Source organism: Sturnira hondurensis, unplaced genomic scaffold (genome assembly GCF_014824575.4).
Source record: "Sturnira hondurensis isolate 20B ecotype Veracruz unplaced genomic scaffold, ASM1482457v3 Scaffold0000549, whole genome shotgun sequence".
Taxonomy (NCBI): domain Eukaryota; kingdom Metazoa; phylum Chordata; class Mammalia; order Chiroptera; family Phyllostomidae; genus Sturnira; species Sturnira hondurensis.
In genome coordinates, this window is record NW_028073180.1 from 98578 (window position 1) to 110072 (window position 11495).

The window sequence follows — 11495 nt, forward strand, 5'->3', positions numbered from 1 at the left end:
ACCTCACATGGAGTATTTAATTATACTAGCCTCAGTGCCACCCCACCTATATGTCTTTCCTCTACTGAGAAGACTAGGTGTTTACTATTACAAGAAAACCAAACTGCCTATGGAGGGAGTAAGATTGCTATTATCACAGGGCCTTGGGATATTGGAAAATATATACAAACAGTGTCCAAAAAGGGATTCCCCAATGTCTCTAAGGTTGTCTCTCAGTGGCATCCCTCATTGCCCTATTGTCTTAACCAGAACATGTTGAGATAAGGGGCTTCCCATAGTGGCATGAGTGTGCCAACCTTGTCCAGTCAAGCAGAAAGCTTCCAAAACAAGGCTCTCCCTCTATGACTTGGCACATAAAATGGACCCATCTCATCCCCATCATCAGCTTATGTCCCCTGAAAGATTTGTTGGTAATGTGCTCTCCACCAAGGAAGGTCAAGTGCAAAAAGAGCTATGGCATCTTGGAGCCACCTTACATTTAGTAAATTTCACCACTCCTAGCACTTCTGATTCGGGTCTGGCATTTCAATATGGCCTTTATGCCTGTGTTCAACAGCCTTATGCCATGGTTGCAATAAATATCAATATTACTTGTCAATATGAGAAATACACTATAACCTCTGAAAATTGCAATTTGACTGACTGTGTATCTAAATATAAATCTGAAGAGGGCATACTGCTTATCCATCAACCCCCTTTTTTAATTATTCCAGTAAATGTCACTAGACCATGGTATTCAGATGCCAGCCTACAAGTGCTTAAAGAATTACATAAGGCTTTAGTCACCCTAAGTGAGAGCTTGGTCTTGTGGTGGCTGGAATTATTGCTCTTGTCACAGTCCTTGCATCAGCCACTATAGCTGCTGATGCACTTGCTCAAAGCATCCAAAATGCTGAATTTGTTAATAGCCTAACTCATAATACTTCAGCAACCTTAAATACTCAAGGTGCAATTGATGTCAAATTAGAAGCTAAGCTTATTGCCCTTGAAGCAATAGGTCTAGGAGATCGAATACAAGCCATTAAATTTAGGAAAAAGCTTCAGTGCCATGGCACAATATCAATATATTTGTGTTATTCAAGCTCAATATAACAGCAGCCAGTGGAATTGGGAAAGGGTAAAAGCACATTTACAAGGAATGTGGCCTCATAATAATATAAGTTTAGACTTAATCCAATTAAATAAAAAAAATCATGAATATACAAGAAGCCAAAAGACCCTATCATAAACCTGCTCAGATAGCTCAAGAGTTACTCTCTGAATTAAAAGGCTTTAATCCCTTTAATCTGCTAAAACACACCATTTGGTATCTGGGAGGACTTGTGCTTACATTTCTAATCATACTCTGTGCTTTCTTACTAGTCTGCTGACAACTCTGAAGAGAACTACAGCTAATTCGCTTGGGAGTGCATCACCTGCATTTAGAAAAGAAAAAGGGGAAGAGGATGTTTGGGAGCTGTCCTGCTCAGAGACTGTAGCCTCATTAACAGACATAAGAGCCCCATGGATAAGGCTGAATAGGCTTTGAGGTTATGAGCCACTAAGGAGACAAAACACATCCTCCTGGCAGGAGTGCAGCCCCTGCCTTCCTCACTTCCCCCTGCTTGGCCTGGGCAAATGACTAGTTAGCCAATGATAGGTAAAATTCCTCAAGGGAGGAGCAACCTAAGACAGGCACAATTGCAAAGGGACCACTGGAAAAGGACTCAGGGGGCTGTCGAAAAGGGGCAGAAAGACCCTTACCCTTCAGTTTTGTCATAGCCTGAGTCCTCATTCTATCTGTAAAAGGTCACCTAATCTCTTGGTTGCTCCCCCCTCCCGAGTCAGCCTGAAAACAATGCCAGAGGCAATTGCAGCCTTGTACTGGTCAAACAGCTCCCAGAAACCAATCTGGCCTGAAAAAAGAATGTATATTTTTGTTCCTTGAAGCTTCTCTGCCTAGCATAACCCTGTTGATTACAGTGGCACCAGTGCTTTTGGTCATGCCACCATAGAAAATTTTAAAAGGGGGAGATGTGGAGGATAGTGAAGGCTGGCATTATACAGCCAGAACCCTCAGGGGTTAAGAAGGAGATAGTTAACAACAAGTTTCAGCTGAATCTGACTGTAACGTTTGCAGAAGAAATATTTATCATTTAGATAGCCTGGAAATGAAGCAATTATGCCTGCAGTTTTTCCCCAAGTCTGCAAAACATCCTTGAGCTTTGTCTAACCTACCCCTATAAAATAAACACGGAGCCCATGTTCAGAGCTCACTGTCTCTTCATCAGAGGATTATGTCCCACCTGGTCCCCACTTTTCCTTAAACTATCTGTGTTGTGTCTTTTCTTCATCTCCCATCTACCCCACTCAGGAAACCCCACTTTATGCTGGTCGCAGCAGTATTTTTCTCTCACCACTTGGCTTATTTCACTTAGCATAATGCTCTCCAGTACCGTCCATGCTGATGCAAAGGGTAGGAGCTCCTTCTTTTTTCCATACACATACTATTCCATTCATAATTTTTCTATCCACTCATTTACTGATGGTCACTTAGGTTGCTTCCAGCACTTTTCTATTGTGAATTGTGCTGGCATGAACATTGGGGTGCATAGCTTCTTTTGGATTGGTGTTTCAAGATGCTTAGGGTACAATTCTAATAGTGGTATTGCTGGGTCAAAAGAAAGTTCCATTTTTAGTTTTCTGAGGAAATTCCATACTGTTTTACACAGTGGCTGCCACAGTCTACATTCTTACCAACAGTGCACTAGGGTTGCCTTTTCTTCACAAACTCACCAGAACTTGTCGTTTGTTGATTGGTTTATGATGGCCATTCTGACCAGTGTGAAGTGGTATCTCATTGTGCTTTTAATTTGCACCTTTCTGATGGCTAGTGACATTGAGCATCCTTTCTTATGTCTCTGGTCCCTCTGTATGTCCTCCTTGAAGAAGTGTTTGCTCAAGTCCTTTGCCCATTTTTTAATTGGGTTATTTGTCTTCCTGGAGTGGAAGACAAAGAAATCACAAGACAAAGTCCTGTGATTTCTTTATGTATTTTGGAGATCGGACCCTTGTCTCAGGTGTCATCTGCAAATATGTTTTCCCACAAGGTTTGTTCTCTTTTCATCTTGGTGCTGTTTCCTTTAGCCATACAGAAGCTTTTTATTTTGATGAATTCCCATTTGTTTTTTCTTCCATTTATATATCTTCCTCTAGGGGATATATCGGTGAAAATACTGCTGCATAAATATTTGAGATTTCCCTGCCTATGTTCTCCTCTAGGACATTTATCATGTCACAACATACATTTAAGTCTTTTATCAACCTTGAATTTATTTTTGTGTATGGTGTAAGTTGATGGTCGAGTTTCATTTTTTAGCATGTAGCTGTCCAGTGCCTTACATCTCCTAATGCCTTTTTTTGAAGAAGCTACTTTTACTCCATTTTATACTTCTGCCCCCTCTTGTTGAATATTAATTGACCACAAAGACTTGGGTTTATTTCTGGGCTCTCTACTCTGTTCCATTGGTCTCTGTGTCTGTTCTTATGCCAGTACCATAATGTTTTGACTACAGTGGCCTAGAGTCTAGCACTACTCACCTGGAAAACCCTACTGATCCCACTTAACATTTGCAGTGGCTTGGACCTCTTTCAGCAGCTGTTTCTAGTAAGTGCCCATATTGAGGACTTTCCTAAAATCTCTCAAAAGTCTATAAACATCCAAAATGTAGTAATTGGCCTCAAAATATCCTGTACCTCTCACTAAGAAGCTTCAAGCCCAGCACTAGTGGCAATTTGCCTTAGTTCACAGCATAATTTCTCCCAAACACCTTCAGCTCAGTAGAAGCAACTACTAACAGCAAATCATTTTGTAGCATCTACTAGGTGACCCTAGGCTAAGCACAGGCAGTGGCTGATCTTGGCTTGCATTGTAGCCCCTCCCCAAGAGGTCCAGGAACCAACAAATCTGGTGTCTGGCTTCAGCCCATACCAAAGCACACCCCAACTAGCTTAATAAATAATGTACCCAAACACACCAGAGACCCACTGATGACATATCATAAGTAAAATACAAAAGGCTAAAGACAAAGAGAGAATACTAAAAGCAGCAAGAGAAAAGGAGTTACAAGAGAACTCTCAGAAGACTTTCGGCTTATTCCTGAACAGAAACTTTGCAGGCCAGGATAGATTGGCACAAAGTATTTAAAGTGATGAAAAGCAAGGACCTACATCAAGATTACTCAAATCAGTAAGGCTATCATTTAGAATCAAAGGAGAAATAAAGAGCTTCCCAGAGAAGAAGAAAACTAAAGGAGTTCACCACCCTCAAATTTCTATTACAAGAAATGTTAAAGACACTTGTTTAAGAAAAAAAAGGAATACAAAATAAAAAAATTTAAAAAGGATAAAAATATAAATGATAAAATGTCATTAACTACATTCATATTAATAATTATTTTAAATTTAAATGGTTCCATGCTCTAATCAAAAAATATGTTGGTTAATTGGTAAGAATACAAGCCCATTACATATGCTGCCTATAAGAGACCTACTTCAGATTAAAAGATACACACAGACTGCAAGTAAAGAGATAAAAAAAAAAGATATTTCATGCAAATGAAAAAGAAAAAATGTTGGGATAACAATACTTACATCAGACAAATGACTTTAAAATAAAGAGACAAAGAAGAACATTTCATAATGATAAAAGTATCAATCCACAAGAGATTATACTCCTCATAAATATTTATAGATCTAACATAGGAGCTCCTAAATATATAAAGCAAATAAATATTGACAGATGTAAAAGGGGAGATCAACAGTAATGCAACAGTTGTAGGGGATTTTAACATCTCATTACCATAAATGAATAGATTGTCCCCACAGAAAATCAATAAGAGTGACCTTAAAAGACTTATTAGACAAGATTGACTTAATTGATAATTTTAGAACACTACATACACCCCAAAGCACCTGAATATACATTCTTTGCAAGCACACATGGACATCTTTTAGGAGAGATCACATGTTAGGACACAAGTCTCAATAAATTTAAGAAGATTAAAATAATATCAAGTGCCTTCTCTGATCAGAATGGTGTGAAACTAAAATCAATAACAAGAAGAAAACTGAAAAAAAAAGCAACAAACACGTGAAGGCTGAATAACATGCTACTAAACAATGAATGGATTAACAGTGAAATCAAGAAAGAAACCAAAAGATACCTTGAGACAGATGAAAATGAAAACATAGTGAACAAAAAAATTTATGGGACATGACCAAAGCAGTTCTAAGAGGGAAATTTATAACAATATAGGCCTATCTTAAAAAACAAGAAAATATCAAATAAACAATCTAACTTTATACCTAAAAGAACTAGAAGAGGGAGAACAAACAAACCCCAAAGTGAATAGAAGGGAGGAAATTATGAAGATCAGAATGGAAAAAAATAGAGCATAAAAAAATTACCAAACAAAGGATCAATGAAACCAAGAACTGGTTCTTTGAAAAGGCAAACAAAATTCATAAACCTTTAAAGGGCTCATTAGAAAGAAAGAAAGAAAGAAAGAAAGAAAGAAAGAAAGAAAGAAAGAAAAGAAAGGTCAAATAAATATTACCAGATATAAAAGAGAATAAGTGACAACCACATCCCAGAAATGCTAAGGATTATAAGAAAATACTACACACAATTATGTACCACCAAATTAGACAACTTGGAAGGAATAGATAAATTTCTAGAAAGTTACAATTTTCAAATACCGAGTCAAGAAGAAACAGAAAATATGAACAGACAAATTACTACAAATGAAATCAAGTAAGTAATAATAATAATAATAAACCTCACAAAAAACAAAAGTTCTTGACCAGATGGCTTCACAGATGATTTTACCAAACATTCAAAGAATAATTAATATTTATTTCTCTCAAACTATTCTAAAAAATTGAAGATGAGGAAAGGCTCCTATACTCATTTTACCCCAATTCCAAAACCAGACAAAAAAGATTACAAAAAAGAAAATTATAGGCCAATATTCCTGATAAACATATATGCAAAAATCCTAACCAAACTATAAGCAATCTGAATTCAGCAATGCATTGAAAATATCATACACCATGATCAAAAGTGACATATTTCCTGCATGCAACTTTTGTTGAGTAGCTGAAAATCAATTAATGGGATAAACTACATAAACAAAATTTAGAATAAAAATTATATGATGTCAAAAGATGAAAAAAAGCATTTGACAAAATCTAACATCCACTTATGATAAAACCTCTCTCAACAAGGTGGAAACAGAAGAAACATACACACCTCAACGGATCACAGGCCATATATGACAAACCTACTGCTAACATCACATTCAATAGCGAAAAAAAAAAGAGTTTTCCTTAAAATCAGGAAAAAGACAAGGATGTCTACTTTCACTACTTTTATTCAATATAGTATGAAGTCCTATCCACAGCATTCAGGCAAGAAGAAATAAAAGGCATCTGAATTGGGAAAAAGAAGTAAAAACTGTCATTATTTGCAGATGACATGCTATTATTTATAGAGAACCCTAAAGATACCACCAAAAACAATATTAGAACTAATAAATAAATTCACTAAGGTAACAGGATAAAATAATAATATTCAGAAATTGGTTACATTTTTATACACTGATAACAAATTATCAGAAAGAGAAATTTGGAAAACAACTCCATTTCCAATTATATCAAAAATAAAATACCTAGGAATAAATTTAACATAGTAGTTAAAAGACCTGTACTCAAAAAATTATAAGCCATTGAGGAAGGAATAAATAAATAGAAGCATACACTGTGCTCATGAGTAGAAGAATTAATATCATTATAACATCCATACTACTCACAGCAATTATAGATTTAATGCAATCCTTATCAAAATGTCAATGGCATTTTTCATAAAACAAGAACAAGTAACCCAAAAATATATGTGGAACCACAAAAGACCCCAAAAGCTACAGCAATCTGAAAAAGAAGAACAAAGTTGGAGTTATCATGCCACTTGATATCAAGCTATATTATAAGGCTATAGTAATCAATATGACATGTTACTGTCATTAAAACAGACACAGATCAATGATGTAACAGAAAACCTAGAAATAAATCCACCCTATGTAGTCAATTAATCTATGACAAAGGAGGTAAGAACATACAATGGGGTAAGGACAGTCTCTTCAATAAACTGGACAAATACATTCCAAAAAATGAAACTAAATTACTTCCTTATACAATATACAAGAAAAAACTCAAAATTGATTACAGACTTAAATGTAATACCTGAAACCATAAAATTCCCAGAAGAAAACCTAGGCAATAAATTCTCTGATGTTGCTCTTAGCAATATTTTTTTCTGATATATCTCCTTGGGCAAGGGAATCAAAAGAAAAAAATTAATAAATGGGACTATATCAAGCTAATATGTTTTTATGGTTTTTTTAGGACAATAAACTTTGTTTTAGTGGTTATAAAAAGGAAATAGTTCTGTTGTCTTTTTTCAACATGTCTCATTCTGGCAGCAAGTTGTACTATGCATTTAAAGCAATGAATGCCCTGAAAGTTTATATTTTCATTTGTGCATGTCACCTGAATCAGGGCCCAGACACATGAAAAAATATATTCTCAACACCCTCAATATGCCTCCCTCCAGAAGGTCACAATGTTCATGAACTGAAGATCCTTGTTGATAAAACATTGTACAATATTTGTTTCTCCATAACACTGGATGCTTTTAATTTTCTTTAAAAAAGAAGCAAAGAAAATGCAAGAATACCCCCCAGAGTCCAATTTTAACTTCACATTCTCCAAGTAGTAAAATAACATGTAGATTAATTTTTTTTTATTTCTTCATATTAGTTTTTAATAATATGGGCATTAGAATTTATCTGGATTTAGTTGGATTTCCAAAAGGAAAGTTTAGTTGCCAAATATTTCAGCAATGCCATAAAGAATTAGATATGTAATTAGCCCTTATCTACAAAATGTATATATAAGCATATGTACTTATATTTATTTATCTTAGCTCCACTGAAGTTCTTTTTTTCTGGCTGGACATGAGAAACAAGCTTAAATAGACCAATGATGGCTTTGTTTCTTTATAAGCATTAACTTGAGTCTTTTTTCATTCAATACAATGGCAAGTTCATAATAAATTCACAAAGGCAGTACAAGAAACACCTACTGAATAGACACCTGTCAAGCAATCCATGTGTTAAGGTCCAACTCTACCAAATGACACTACAGCATTATAGGCATCCAATTTTTGTTTTTTTTAAATTTGTCAGTTCTCTACTATTTTCTTTTCTAGCAGAAGATAGTACATAATCACAAAATAAGGCCTACCTACAGTTGTTCCCATTATGTGGTGGATGTAACTCTCAAGAGCTGATATAAACCAAACAGAACAGCAGTCAAACTACATTTTGGTTACAGTCTCACTAGCACTTTGCCAATATACATGTTTCTCTCTTTTCAAATGATTTTGTGTTAATTTTATTGAAATGACAACAAATAAGATTGCAAAAAAATTGTAGAATTGTAATTTTAGGGGGTTGCTACATTCAAATGAATATATTTTAATTCACAAAATTTCATTAGTAATGACCCTTCCATACACATGGTTGGCAAAATTAAAAGAGGCACAAAAGGGGAATAATTACAAATGCTTTCAACTGTCAGTAAAGAGTACAAAAGCAAGTATCTTTCATGAAGAAAAGCAGAGAAAAATGCTCAGTAATTCATTCATAACTTGAGCTAAAAAAGAAAAAATAAAAACTTCCCTTCATAGAGGTTCTGAGGCTTGAGGAGAAACTGAGTTTTCCTAATCAAGTGCTTCATGTAAGACAAATGTGAAGCTGTACATATACATGCTTGGTTTAATTGTAGACCCATGTTTTTTTTTTAAAAGAGGAAATTAAACAAAGGAAAACAAAAATTAAAAATACCATCATAAACAAAGTAGCCTGTAGCCTCTGTCCTTTTTACCACTTAGTGAGGCAAAATGCCCAATAAAATGTAAAATGCAGCATGTGCAATCATGTAATCTAAAAACTTTTCCTGATAACTTATTGCAAATTGCACTTGACAGTTCACCACAACAATGGAAAACTCGCCCCTTGTTCATTTGCGTAGTCCTTGCACCCCAAAGTGAAGTCACCAGTAAAATGATCTGGATAAAAAGTTTGCAGCTGTGTTCAGCCAGCTAGCCCCACCCTCTGGGTAGGAGCTGACCAGAGACACTGCTTTGTCCTGCTCCTTCATTGGGCTCTCATGCTCAGGAAGGTAGTTGGGCAGTTCTGTATTTTCTGTTCTCATTCCACAGCCATATCTTGGAATGGGAGCAGCATCTCTTACCCACTTTCACTTTTTGCAACTTATTGAGCCTTTGTAACCTCGGTTGATGCTTTCACTGATGCCAAAGACTGCTTTCAAATCTGAACAGATTTGCATCACACATCTTTGAGCAGCCATTTGAAAAGTAAAGTTAATAACACCTTTAATTTTTAACAAAGCTTCTTCATATAGATCTCTATAAGACATATCAAGACCATCCATATGTAAAACCACTATTTTGGCATGTTTGTTTGTAGTTCCCAGAAAAAAATTGAGCTTTTCTTTGATGTGAATTCCTTTTATTGAAACTGTCACTATCTGCCATATTGGAAGATTAGAGAATGTCATAGATTTCAGAGGCCAGCAGTTTTGTCTCTCCTGAAGCTGTAGTCTTCTGTATAACATTTTACAAGCTTAACAACATACCAGGTTCTCCCTTCATCTTTTCTCAGCATGGCATTTGGCCAGGTATGAAAGAGCAAGCAAAGCTGAGTGGACAATAGAGGGATTGGGATGGTACATAAATAAAATAAGGCCAGGCAGACATCCCAGATCTTGGACAATGGCTCTTCTATTTAATGGATCTGCAGATAGATGCCAAGGCTGGTTAATTACTGAATAGAGCATTGGATTTTTCATTCATGGTGGAAGAGGAAGAATTCATCTTTTATGCCATACACATGAACAAAATCTTCTCAAATTCACTCCAGTGCTTTAGGAGTCTGGAGGCTGATGCACCATCAGGGCCACAACAATGGATGTGGTAGATGGACCTGGAGGCACAGAGTGGGTTCCTCTAGTTGCAGCCAAAGCTGTGGCTTTCGGGACCGCAAACCACCAGACTTACTCCAGGAGCCAAAGAGCAAGGGTGCCAGCCTCAAACTAAAAAGTTTTGGCATAGCAAAGGAAACCATCAACAAAACAAAAAGACAACCTACTGATTATAAGGAAATATTCACCAATGATATATCTGATAAGAGGTTAATATCCAAAATTTATGAAGAACTCATTCAATTTAACACTGTACTCCACAAACAATCCAATTAAATGACAAAAGGACCTAAGTAGACATTTCTCCAAAAAAGAACACACAGATGGTCTGTAGACATAGAAAAAGATATCATTAATCATCAGATGTCATTATCATTATCATCATCATTATATCTTTAATTATCATTATCAATATCATTAATCATCAAAGAGATGAAAATTAAAACCACAATGAGATATCACCTCACACTTGTCAGAATAGCCATAAAAAAATCAACAAGCAAATGTGGGCCAGGATGTTGAGGAAGGAAAACCCTTGTACCCTGTAGGTGGGACTGCAGACTAGTGCAGCCACTATGGAAAATAGTATGGAGGTTTCTCAAAAAATAAAAAATGGAACTGCCTGTGACCCAGTGATTCTACCCTGGGTATATATCCAAAGAAATCCAAAACACTAATTTGAAAAGAAATAGGCATTCCTATGTTCATTGCAGAATTATTTACAATAGCCAAGATGTGGAAGCAACCTAAGGATCCATCAATGGACAACTGGGTAAAGAAGATACATGTATACATTGGAATATTATTTGACCATTAAAAGGAATAAAATCTTACCATTTGCCACAACACAAATGGACCTAGAGGGTATTATGTTAAGAGAAATAAGAGAGAGAAAGACCTATATACCATATGATTTCAGTTATATGTAGAATCTAAAGGGCAAAATAAATAAACAAACAAAGCAGAAACAGACTTACGGATACAGAGAACAAATTAATGCTGCCAGATAAGGAGTTGGGGATCTGGGTGAAAAAATGAAGTAATTAAGACCTATAAATTGGCTGTTACAAAACAGTCATGGGGATATAAAGTACAACATAGGGGAAACAGTCAATAATATTATGAAAACTATATATGGTGCCAGGTGGGTACTAGACTTATTGGGGAGGGGGAAGTCATTTCATAACTTATATAAATGTCTAACCACTATGTTTTACACCTGACACTAGTGTAATATAGAATTTCAATAGCAATTAAATGTTTTTAAATATTGTAATGAACAACAAATAAAAGATATATAGAATATTATATATTCCAAGGAAGATGGCGGCTAGGTAAGAGGGAGTGGATTCCACTTTTCCCTACACATGGGGAAAAAACCTAGCCAATCT

General features: G+C 35.8%; 1 pseudogene; it reads right to left on the reverse strand.

Annotated features, from left to right (window-relative positions):
• Nucleotides 1–9153: 9153 nt before the first annotated feature.
• Nucleotides 9154–9880, reverse strand: LOC118984071 (armadillo repeat-containing protein 1-like; annotated as a pseudogene).
• Between the last annotated feature and the right edge of the window lie 1615 nt (nucleotides 9881–11495).